At 38.7% G+C, this 12879-nt stretch overlaps 1 protein-coding gene across 1 annotated transcript in view; it reads left to right on the plus strand.

The window, feature by feature from the left end:
• Positions 1–12879, plus strand: part of GSK3B (glycogen synthase kinase 3 beta) — a 149655-nt gene that overhangs the window by 55240 nt on the left and 81536 nt on the right. The window lies entirely within an intron of this gene.

The raw sequence follows: 12879 nt of genomic DNA on the forward strand, positions 1-12879 counted from the left end.
CAGACAGTGAGCTGTGGAAACAAGGGAAAAGCTTGTCTTAAGGTTACTTTTTTCTAGCATAGACTCTTCTCTAGTCATTAGTAATTAAACTGCTGGAAGGAACTGAAGCCTTTGGGCTTTGTTCTTAGTTGTTGCATCTATAAAGTTGAAGGCTGTATTTGAGTAAATCAGAAATTGTGAAGGCCAAGCAAGAAGATAACAGATACTGAGCCCAGGGCAGTTTGGGCTGAAGATCACTTACTTCTCTTGTTACCTGATTTATAAATGTGTTCTATCCTGGTGGTTTTAATACACTAGTGATCCTTTATTCTAAACAAGTAGCCTTCCAAAGAGAAATCTTTTTATCTAGTGATTTTTAAACCAAATAAAAGTTAAGAACCATAAGCCACCTCATCGCTTCTGTTAGTCCTCTGCTTGGTTCCTAATGTACTTGACTACTTTCCCTTACAGTCAAGTGGCCTGCAGATCAACTTGTGTGAGAAGTACATGATAGCAAAGGTACTGGTTTTGACATTTCTTGTTTCCACAGTAAGACCTTATGCATAGCTGGTTTTACTGGTAATATTTGTAATTTGCATCCTTTTTTGATAGCAAAAACATTGTTTTGAAGTGTTTTGAAGGAACTAGTGTATGTCTTCTCCTTGAGTCTTCAAATTTTGTGCTATCGTCACCACAGGCATCGGCATATCACAGATGCATTAGATGAAAAATGGGAAAGATACGTTTAGATTAATGTAATCATGCAGAATTGTTTACTCGTAATTGAGGAAGGCGTACAAAGTTCTTACATAGTTCGTACATCTGAGTTATTTCGGGACTGTATTACGGGTTGAAGGTAATTAGTACTTGGGAAGCATGCAATATGATGTAAGGGTGCCTTATTTTAGGAGAATAAAGAAGAGGCAAAACAGAAAAGGAAAAAACAGTTTCTAAACCTAGCCATACTTGAAGGATCCTTTTTGTCTCTTCCCATTGCATAGGTTTAGGGGGAGAGTCAGGATATTTCCTATACCATGTCATGCTTGGTAAATGTCAGCTAGTGCTTTTGACAAGAAAGAATCTTTGATTTCTTTAGTCTCGTAACTCTGGGGTTGTGCAGTGTGTCAAAAATGAAAACTTAGCCAAGCATTCTGGTTGCTGACCATCAAAAATTAATAGTTTGTGACATCTTACTTTTTTAATCTCTGTTGAGCATCTACAATAAAATGTTGGTCTTTGATTGCTTGTGTTTTGGTAGTTGGTTCAGTGGCATTTTGTTATGTGACTGTATATCTTTTTATTTTGGAGTGTTTCTTTAAGTGATTTAAAAAAATTGCATCTCTTGAGTATTAACCCTTTCTTTGTTAAAGCAAAACAGCTAAACTGAGAAGCTAAATAGAGTGTTTCCATTTTCAGATATCTGAATTAATTGTCTGCATTTGATAATACAAGCTGAGAATATCCAATACCTGGAGGCTTTAGTACCCCTAAACCAGGTGTAGTTAATGGTTAAGTCCATGTGTAGATTTGCAGATCGATAGCATTAATTTCAAACTACTTTTTAAAACTTCATTATTTGTATGGGTCACGTCTGCAGTAGTACCCAAGTTATGCATTTTTTCGTATTTTTATTCCAAACTTTTTTCCCAGCTTCACAACATCATCTACCTTTGGCTAAGCTCCCTAGTTTTTCCCATCATTTGTCAGTTTAGTCCTCCCATTTTTTTTCCCATTCTGATCTAGAAGTGTGTGTTATGTTGGCAGGAGGTGTAAATTCCTGCAGGCTGGATGAAAGCCTCTGCCTGGACTGATTTGGAAGCTAGACAGATGTGCCTTATATTAAGAATAGCTTACAGTTACTTCAGGGTATGCTACTCTTTGGGAATGCCTGATCTAGGTAGTAAATGCTGGACCACATGATTTACCAGTTAAAGCGGGAACTTCAAAAGTCTGTCGGCTGAATGATTTGAGTGCAGTGTAGGAGCAGATCAGATTTTGTTTTCAGGGAGCTGAGATGTGGGTGCAGTTCAGCTGGGCTGTTGCCATCCCTGCTTGGCTGCCCAAGTCCAGATCCAAGGCCTGGTCAGTGGAGTTCCTTAAGAAATCTGCCACTCCACTCTCATTAATGCATATTCCCACTTCAGCAATGGTTGAAGGGAAAAAGCCAGCCATACTGTAGACAGCCAAAGGTGGTGGTGGCTTGTTTGATTTATTATCACTTTCTGAGGGAAGAGAGGGAGCCCTGTAGAAATACCAGTCTGCACTCTTCTCAGTGGTGGACGAGCAACAAGAGGAAAATGATGTATGAAAGTTGCTTCCTGAAATTTGAATCATGAATGAAATTTTCAGCTGTATCCTTCTAGCTGGTGCCTGCTTATCCCGGTGCTTGTCTAATCCTGATGTATTTATTTTGGTACATGCTGTATAATTCCTTAGTCGTGATTTCTTCAAAAATATACTTTGAGAAGAGCCAGCAGATAGTCTTGAAACTTAAAGGGCATGATTCAGAAACTTTAGGAAGTCCCAAAAATGCAGGCTCTTTCTGCATTTTGTGAATGTGGAGGGCAGTTATTGTGTAGATCTGGAAAATGCGCCTCAGTTGCCAATTTTAGATCTCTGTCAGGAAGCTGAGATACTTTTGTCCAGGTTTAAAGCTAGCTTGAAAGCTGGAATTACTGGAGGAGGGTTGTATTTTTTTCTTTTTTCCTTTTCCATTACTATGACAAATCAGCCTCCCAGCATTGGTTTGGACCAGAAAGAAGTTGAGTATTAAATCATTGCTGAAGAGTTGACTCTTACAGTTTCTGTGATGATAGTTTGCAGTGCTCCTACTTATTTCTATTCCCTCATTGCAGTTCAAATGTTTTTCAGTTTGCTGTTGGAGTTCCTGCATGACTGTGTTTTAAACAGGATCTCTGAATTGTTCTGGATTTTAGGTTGTGTGTGTCTAGAGTTCAGTATAATGTACAGCAATAGTATTGGTATGCTAGGGATAGTGGCAAGTCATTGAAGGGAATAAATAAAATACAACTTAGAGATTTATGCTTAACTTCAGTTTGCAGTTCTGCCTTCAGCAAGCTAGTTCTCCATACTAAGCGTGAGGAATTAAGTAATGTGATTTTGGGCAATTACCTGATACTTGAATGAGTAGTTCACAAACTGTGTGCTGTTTGTCATTAATCTGTGAAACCACTTAATTTGTTTGATTTAATTAACCATCTCTCATGGAAGGTTATACTTTTGGGGTGGTGGGTTTTGGGGTTTTTTTTCAGTTAAAAGTGAAACGGGGGTGAGAAGGATGTTTCTCTTTGAAAAATAGTGTAAGGCAGCTGCTCACAAACTTTTGGGGCCAAAGTGCTTTCAAATGGCAAAATTTCCAAAAGAGAGTGACCTGGCTTTCACAGTTCTGTACTGTGTTTTCGCTTCTATCCCACAAATGCATAATAATAGGTTCTCATGCAAAGCATCGATAGGTGCAGTTAAATGATTCATAGTATTTTCAATTATTTTATCCATGTGTCTGTGTAGGCCCTCCAGTGACACAGCCTAATTGTGATGCTTGAAAAGAAAATACGGTAGCATAAATTTTCTTGCACTGCTTTTGTTAGCATGTTCATTGGAATATTCTTCAGATTACGAGTCTGTCATGTTGCTGTCTAAATGTGCAAAAACCAATAATAAGCAAAGAGGTATGTTAACATAAACAGTTATTTTTTGTTATTTCTGTCATTCCATTAAGGTTTTTAGGAAATCCTATTGGAATGAATGTGTGAATTGCTAGAAATATTTCACAGCTGACTGAGAATAAGTAGTTAAATTTTTTGTATCTGAATTGAAGTACTTGATGTTTCTGCTTTTAGCACTGGGCTGTTGAAATCTAAATGATGAGGAGAGTTTCTACTCCTCCTGCACTTTTTCAAACCGTCTAGATTGGGCATCACATTTCTTGTTAATGGCTCACACAGACATGAAGTGTGCAGCAAGAGAAAGCCAAATTCCGTAATGGGAACCATTCATGCCATTCAGTCTGTCAAATCATTCAGGGACTGCCTTGGTTTAGCCATCCAGCCGTGTGTGCCCTTGGCTTAGTTGCCTGAATTATTTAAACAGGCAAATCTTCTGGAGTGTGAGAGGATGTCAAACCAGGGCCCTCATGGTCCATAAACGTGAAGCACTGCATTGGTAAAGCTGAGGCCACTGAATAGTAGGCAGTGCTCTTTCCTGTTTTTAGTTATAGAAGGAATAGGTGTTGTGACTATTTGCATGTTTATTGTTCCTTTGTTTTGGTTTGTTGGTTTGTTTTTTTCCTAAATGTAAAGTCTTAGTGCTAATTTGAGCCTTAAAGCCCAATAAAGCAGCAGGATGGAAAAAATAAGTCTGTGTTGAGATTCTGGTTTGTTTCTTTCTCTGCTGGTGTGTGTACTTTTGTGAGCTGTTTGAAATGCTTCTGAAAGCAACAGCTTTCTTTCAGTTCCTGCCTCAGATATATCAAGCTGCTAAGTATAAAAAGATCCTTTTCAAAGTAGCCTATATCTGCTGTTGATGTTGTCTTATTTACAGCAACTTTGATCATAGCAGCTCCCATGAAAAATGTAAAACCACAAGGAAGAATTCCCATTGAAAAATGACTAGGTGTTTAGGTTTTTAAGTTCTGTTAACTTTTCAAGAGACTTCTCTGTTTAAAGCATTCAGAAATCTAGAGTTGACCCAGTTTTTTTCTTATTAGTTTTTGTGTCTCTGTTTGTGGTTGAAGGTGTAATTCTGTAAACATGCACATGAAAAAGTGAACCTGTTGATTAATGATTTGTATCTTTTGCTCTCAGAATGTCACTTGTTTACAGACCACCATGAGAATCTGACTTCAAATTGGTTTGAATTAGTTCCACTTTTGCTGACTTCCCTCCCGCTTGTTTCTTAGCTCTTGGTTATCCATGGCCAGTTAAGATACAACAGATAGTAGCATTATACTGGGAAAAAAGGCTCAATTTTCAGGGGGCTTCAGTCTGTTAAGGCCACTGTTGGTGTGTCTGAGCTGTTTTGAGGGGGGATGTACTCAGGTTACTAGGGTAACCTGGCTGAAAGAATAGTTAAAACAAGTTTTATTTTGCAGTCTGTAAGCTTGGGTTATGGGTAGTCATGTGTATAAACTGACAAGCAGACAGAGGTTTGACACCCAGCTTCTTGATTTGTGTTGGGGAACCCAGTTGTAAAGATTTAAGGGAAGTGGTATCACTGTCTTTTCTGTGAAGGTTTGGTTTCCCTTTGCTGGCTTCAGACAGGATGTGTGCATCATCTTGCCTTTTAATGTTTTAGCAAATCCATCTTCCAGACTCCTATTTCTATGTATTGTAGCTTCGTCATCAGAATGTTAAATGTACAGTTGAAGAGAAGCCATTGTTACTGCGGAATATCTCATAGAAGTGTGAGCTATGTGCCTGAGTTGTGGACCCTTTCTTTCAAGCACACAAGTGGACATTGACGTCACAGAAAAGACCTCCTTGTCAACTAGACCACGGCACTAAGTGTTATATCCACTTGTTTCTTGTACACCTCCAGGGATGGTGACTCCACCACTTCCCTGGGTAGTCCATTCCAAAGATTAATAAGCATTCCATGAAGAAATTCCTCCTGATGGCCAGCCTAAGCCTCCCCTGGTTCAGCTTGAGACTGTGTCCTCTCATCCTGTTGCTGGTTGCCTGGGAGAAGAGACCAACCCCACCCCCCCTTTACTACAAACTCCTTTCAGGTAGTTGTAGAGAGCAGTAAGGTCACTCCTGGTCCTCCTTTTCCCTCCTACTTCACTCCTTTCTAGAAGGGAATTGAAAGTTATCACAGAGGTTCAGAATGAACACTGTCTTCATCCTAAATCAGTGTTTAAAGTCTTGAATACAATGTAGAGGTTGGATTTGCTCTGATGTATTCATGATTATCTTTCGCTGTGACCTCTTGTTATTTGCACAGGTTTCCTCTGAACTAAGGACTGAACTTCCTTTTTTAATTTGTGTGTGAACTAGCTAAGGTCTCTCATACCTCCCTCTAAGGATCATTGAATATTCAAACATCATTCTCTAAGGCCTTCTCTCAAAAGGATGCCTTTATTTACCATCTCTGTTGAGTTGAAAGCAGTCATGAGGTAAAAAGTCACAAAGGAAGAACATGGTGATGAGAATTAATAACATTTAAGCACCTTTCTTTTAAGTCTTTTAGGACTTTCACATCGTAGCTCCTTTGAGGAATTGTGAATCACTGTTCATAAGACTATCATGGAGGTGTTACTCTCTAAAGGATGCCTTAATTTTATTGTTAAATAGCTAGAAAGAGCATCCAGAACAATAGATCTGTCTTCTGACTAATGAGATGGTGTGTGTTTGTATCACAAGTGGGGATGGCAGGCTGAAAATATTTTTCAGTGACTTCAGCAAATACTGTGAACATTTGTAAAACCAGCAGTAAAAAGATAATTGAGCATGATCAAAACTGTCCTACTCCTAGCTGTCCTCATCTAAGGGGATACAGTTGCTCTTGAAGACTGAAGCTATCAGATAAGATTTCCAGAGTGGGAGATGCCTGGGCATGTGTTCAGGTTGTTTTTCCATCTTCTAAACAGCTGGAGGGCTGTGTTTGGTTTCAGAGGGGTTTTTTCTAATCTATTCTTTAACTCTTGTGTAGAGGCCGGATTTGTAGCTCTGGTCCAACTTAGTTTAACCAGATTATCAGAGACATTTACCGAGATAATAGCTTTTCTTACAGCAGTACTTGATCTGGCTGTCTCCTGGAAGCTTATTGGAGCCAATTCTGTCATTTGGCTGTAATTGCAGTTTCAGTGCCTGTCTCTTGGTAGCAACCAAAAAGGCTGGATAGAGATCTGAATTCTCACTCACAGCCTTGTATTTCATTCCATTTTCCAATTTTCTCAAATTGTCCTAATGGATAAAAAAATCTGTTTCCCCTTGCTTTTGACAATCTTTGAAGAAAGCAGTGTACTGTTCATTGTATCAGCTGAAACCTCCCTGGACACACTTCAGTGGCCTAGAAGAGATCTAAGAACTCTAAGAAGCATCTTTCTAACTTTGTATTATTTTAAAGTCTGTATAATAAAATTATTTGTAGTTACGGCTGCTCCTGCAGATGTTTTCAGATCGGACAACTGAATTGGATGCATAATAGCTGTTAGTGCCAAAAAGGTCTTCAGTTTGGCACATGAGATGAAATGGAGTTTGTACTATGAGCATTGATTTCAGTGTTCTCCTTTTTAGCTGGGGAGTTTTGACTGATAATTAATGTCCAGGGAATGCAGTATCATCCAGCTGCAGTTGTCTTAGGAAAGAGGAGGAAGTGCTCTTAATCTGCAGATTTGGCTTTGTGTGCCTGTAGAAATGTGTTTCCACATGTTGCCATGGGGAAACCCACATGTTAGTAGGGAAGTAGGCCCTAGGAATGTGTTCTTTGAAATGGGAGGAGTCAAAAGAGCTCTTGAGGGCTTTTTTGCCCTACTCCATGGATATTTGCGTGAGGCCTTTTTATAGATCCATGCCACAGTTTAAGTGGTGCATTTACATTGGATTTTGAGCTTTTCTATTTCCATGAGTTTTTCTGCAGTACTCCCTAGATTAGGACCAAAGATGGGACTTTAAAACAAGATACCTGTTTTGTCAGTTTTCTCTCTTCTTGCTCTCTTCTAGTGTATAACTTGAGACTAAAATTAAACCTATCTGTCCTGTGTGAATTTACTGACTAACAAAAAGAACCAGAAGATACATTACATTTATAAAAAGTCTTTTGCCCCACTAGTCCAGATAACTCATACAGCTGATCCAATAATGCTTTGGTTTATTTCCTGTTGTCTCTCAGGTCTTCTAAAAGAAGTGAGTTCATATGTCTGCTTTTCTTAAAATGTATATATTTTTATACAATCTGTGAAATAATATATTCTATGTATATACATTCCTAAATTAGCTGGAGACTGTTTTGAGACACACAGGTTAAATGGATGCTATTCTGAAATAATGACATTTGGAGTGGAGAGTGCAGTTTAAAAGAATTCCAAACCCATTGAGGTATGAAAATCCATAGTTTAAAGCACATAAATAGCTGTAACTCTGCCACATACTGACAGCATATTATAACTGTGAGAGTGTACTTGAATGTTGCAGAATTCCTGATTGTGGTCAAATTAAGTTCCATTTTGAAAGATAATTTCCTTTCCTTTGACTTTTTAACATTGCTGCCTCTAAATGCCTGAGAAGGACTGGCATAGAAGAACAGTAACCCTGCATACTGTAGAGATAGCCTCTTTATTTTATGTTTATAAATCAGTTTTACATCTGGGTCACACCTGCCACATAGAGGGAGCTTTGATTATGGCGTGGATTTGTAGGTCTGTGTAAAAAAGGTAAAAATTAATTTTAATGTTCTACATTTTGTAGTGTTTTGTGGAGAGATCTTTGGTAGCCCTTCAGGATCGCAACCATGGAGACTCTATATCTTTGCATCTCTGAGACTGGCAGATTACAGGCTGGTGGAGCAGATTTGGGTTTTCTCATTCTTATCTAAAACCAAAATATTTAATGGCTGACACTCTTCGTGTGGCAGTGGAGTGAACTTTTTAAGTGTACAACCAGTGCAAGTGGAGAATCAAGGGCAGTCTTTGTTTTGTGAATGGAGCCTGAATTTGGTCATTTAAAAAGTCACAGTAAAATTCCTGAAGTCCTTCTGTAGCTCAGGGATTTAGTGGTCCACTGTGCATGAGGCTGTACATAAATTCTAAGCTAGTTTTATTTTTTTTCATCTTGCAGTAGTAGCTGAGATGATCAGGCAGAGAGCAGGTACGTCTAATGCTCTTGAGAGCGTGGCAGTGCTGCTGCGGTAGAGAGCTTGGGTATTAAATCGGGTGTTGGGTGGAAATACGGTGTCTCAGGAGGAACCTTCCACACCTGTCTCCTAGTTGGGGAGAAGAGTATTGTGTAGAGTGTAAATAGAAGATTATCTTGATGGGATAAAAATGGTGCTTTTGAGACTACTTGGATGTTTGGTGCATGCAGATGCTTCAAGGCTCTTTGTTGCACCATTATGTATCCTCTTTTGGAAGTCCCACAGCATGAGATTGCCGGGTTACAGATTTGCATAAACAGTTTTTACATCTAGCAACATTACCTACCTGTGGCTCTCACTTGCTTACTAATTTCTTACTTGGTTAAATTATCCTTGGTGCAACATTCCAGTCTTGGAGCACGATTTGAATATGTTATTAAATAATTTGTCTTCAGTTTTTTCCAGGGAACACAGGGGTATTTTGTCTTTAAAATGGATGGCTGCTAAATCAGGCAGCGGCAAACTCTGTGTCCTTTTTGAACTCAGTATTTGTTATTCAAATATTCTGCTGCGGCAGCTATTATACACTTGAGGAGAAAGAAGGGATAACCCATAAAATGCTTGTCATAGAAAGGACAGAAGAAATCCACCTGCTGCTCAATGGAGGCTTCCTGAAGCAAAGAAGAGGGACAGATCTTTCCATTTATGTGTCACCAAGACAGCTGTGCTCTACCCTCTGGCACTGTGCTGTAGGTCAACCCTTCTGGCTTAGTTTAAAACCTTGCAATTGAGCTGGTTTTTTTTTTTTTTGTGACTCTTTCTTGAAGAGGAGTAACTCAAAGTCAGCAAACAAAATGATGAAGGTTTAAGTAAATGTGAAAATGGGAATAATTTTTGTTTTCCAGTTGTTTTCTTGAGTAGACCTGACATTTTATAACCAAGTGGCGTGCTCCTTCTGGAAAGTATTCAAAACTTTGAGAGCCATGTAATGGATGATTGTTTTCTTTGCTGCTAATGGCAATATTTGCGCCACTCATTGCTTCTTGGAAAAGTAGTACCAAGACATGGGAAAATAATAAAAGGAAGCTCTTTTAAATATTTTGTCAAGCATCTGAAGTACAGAGGCAGTTCAGACTGTTGGGCATATTCTAGCATTAGTAATGCTGCCAGTTTTTTCATGTGACTTGGATACTTCCTGGTCCCTGATGACTGAGAAGGTGAGATGTTTGTGATCAACAGAATTATTTTCAGCCTACACAATACACGGAATTACTTTTCTACTACTTCTACCTTGCATGTTTTTGAGGAAAGCTTGTTTTGGCTTTTTGTTCCACTTTGTTTTTTCCAATCACATTTTCTGTCTGCATTATGCAGTGAAATATGGCACATTTGCAACACCGGAAGATTCAATTTAAAGGATAATGTAAACTGAGGTTTTGTTGGATGACCTGGACTTTCCTATATATACTGCAGGAAATAAAACTGAATCTGATATTTGACTGGTTTTGTAAGAGTTGTATCATGTAATAACCGAGAATAAGAAATATTTCTGGAAAGGTAATGAGAAACTTATTCTATTAAAGAAATGCTAATAACAGTCCTTGATGCTTTGGCACGATGTTGATACTTATTTTGAAATACAATGAGTGACGTCAAAGAAGTGGTCGTCATGCATTTATAATGTTTTTTTGGCCAGCAAAGAAGGGCTTCACTCTTCTTTAAGATGAGATGTGAGGTGTGATGTTTATCATATTTTTAAATATAACTTACAGACTTTAACTAAGGAGAAGGCAGTCTGCTTTCTTCAGGGTGGGTTTTTGTTTATGTAGTGCCTAGTACAGTGAGCAGAGATGAGTAATGGAGACTCTTATATGTGTCATGATGCAAATAAGCAGACTACAGACATCTATATTCTGTAGTTCTTCTAAGATTTGAAGCCAGGTCTAATTGTTCCAGGCCAAACAAAGGTGCTCATTTCACATCTTCATTTGTGCTGTTCCTTTGAAAGCCCGGCCATGGTGATTAGACTGCTTAGGTCCTGAGCTAACTAGTCAAAATACAAACATCCAGTCTGAATCACTGAAGCATAACAATGCATGTGGAAAACAACAGCTGGATCTAATTTCAATTTTTTTTAACATTCAAAAAGCACCCTGTCACAAAAAGCTCCTTGTTTTCCCCCCCTAAGTTTTATCAAGTGGTGAAGACAGAATATATAACTTGATGTCTTTTAAAGATTCATCCTCTTCTTTTTCTTCATTCAGAGATTTGTCCAAGGATCTGCTTATCAGACTGAGTTTACAGGCCCTTTCGCATTCATCTTACTTTAATCTCAGCAGGCACATGAGTCATAAAGGTTGTACCAGGTTTTTTGGGCTTGAAAACAGGCATCTCATTTATACCAGATGAGTTTAACAGTGTAAGCATGTTGATTGATTATAAATGAAATAATTTGTTGCAGGCTACTTAGTCCCTGAAATGGGACATTGCAACTTATCTGGGTGTTATGGTGAGACATGAATGCTACTTACTGTGCTGTCCACCAGTTGCATTGCTCTTGCTGCAAGTGGACAGAGGAGAGTTTTTTCCTTTCTTTTGTTTTTTTCCTTTGTCGAGTAAAACTCCATAGTAGATGTGGACATTGCCTGTGGGCACTTTAGTGGAAAATTCAGACTTGGTGTTAAATAATAGAGGAACCTTTAAAAAGATGTGTTGCTGACTAACATGGGAATTAATAGTAAGTGTGCAGGTGTGGAAATGAGGTCATAGCAGTTTTCTACTACAAAATGTAGTGCATGGGCTAGGGAACATTAGGAAGATTCAGTTCAGTGTCTTAAGTGGATGGACTTGCTCTGTTTTCTGATGCTGAGCAACTTCGTAAGCACATTTCAGATGAAGTCTGGCGGGAGTAACAGGATGTAGAGCAGGCGAATTAAGGTGAGCACAGATTTCTGAAGAATTTTAAAAAATGAGAATACTTTTTCTTTGTAGTGCTCTGCTGAACGTACTTTATAAATAGTGAGCAATTCTGAGTTATTAAATTAGAAGGTGGTAACAGCTTACAACAACAGGTAATAATCTTCAGTTGAGGCAATGGTGTTAGAAGCTCTGTAGTTTTTTAAAAAGTGGTTCTATATTCTTGCTAGGTTAGATTCTTTTGTTAGTGCAACATCACAGTAACCTGTACTAGAGTTGCCTGTCTGTGAGACCTGGGGTTTCCCTGATTATGCTGGATTTATTAACACTATCTACTTGTCATGTAGATATCTGCAAAAGCAGCAGTATGAGAACATACAGAATGGAAATGTTCTTTCCCAGTGTGCAGGAAACCACAGCAGGTTGATTGGAATCAGCATTTGAAGAGCCACAGCAAATAGTCAAGAACTTGGTGCTATCTTTGTCTTTTTTTTTTTTTTTTTTTTTTTTTTTTTTTTTTTTTTTTTTTAATTAAGTCAACATAAGGGCAAGAAAGGACAAGGTTTGCAGATAGTATGCTGGATTTCCTGGTAGGCAATGACTCTGTTTCTGTAACTGCATAACAGGCATAAAGGTTATCTGCTTTCACGCAGGGCTAACAGATCTAGTAGGACAAGAAAGTAGTATGAGACATAAGGAAAACTAGGGCATGTTGAGGGTTGCCTGGGGTGTTGGAGGCGTAACAGTGTCAGTGTATTCATTGAACAATTTCTGTGGCAGCATGAAGGCCATCAATTAGCAGGAAGGATAAACAGTGCAAGGACTCTTGTTTAGATTTAACCTGATGAGTATCTCTTGGAAAGAGTCCTCCTTGCTAGTGGGAACAGCCTGTACCCAGTCCAAAAGCACAGTGCTGTGTGCAGGTGGTAGTAGAAAGTCCCTTCCTGGTGGAGCACTGAGCTGTGGTATAGTGTCCTACTGGCTTTTCTGCATGGATCTGCTTGTGGGTGATAATGCTGTAGCTGACTTGAGTAGATAATGAACTTGGAAAGAGAAATAAATGTGTCTGAGACCTTTCTAAATTCAGCTGTCCAACTAAACAATGTAGAAAGTTTTAACTGATTCACCTTTAAAATTTATTTGAATTTTCCTGAGTGTAAGTATACAGTGAGC

The sequence above is a fragment of the Coloeus monedula genome, assembly GCF_965178545.1.
Source record: "Coloeus monedula genome assembly, chromosome: 3".
NCBI lineage: Eukaryota > Metazoa > Chordata > Aves > Passeriformes > Corvidae > Coloeus > Coloeus monedula.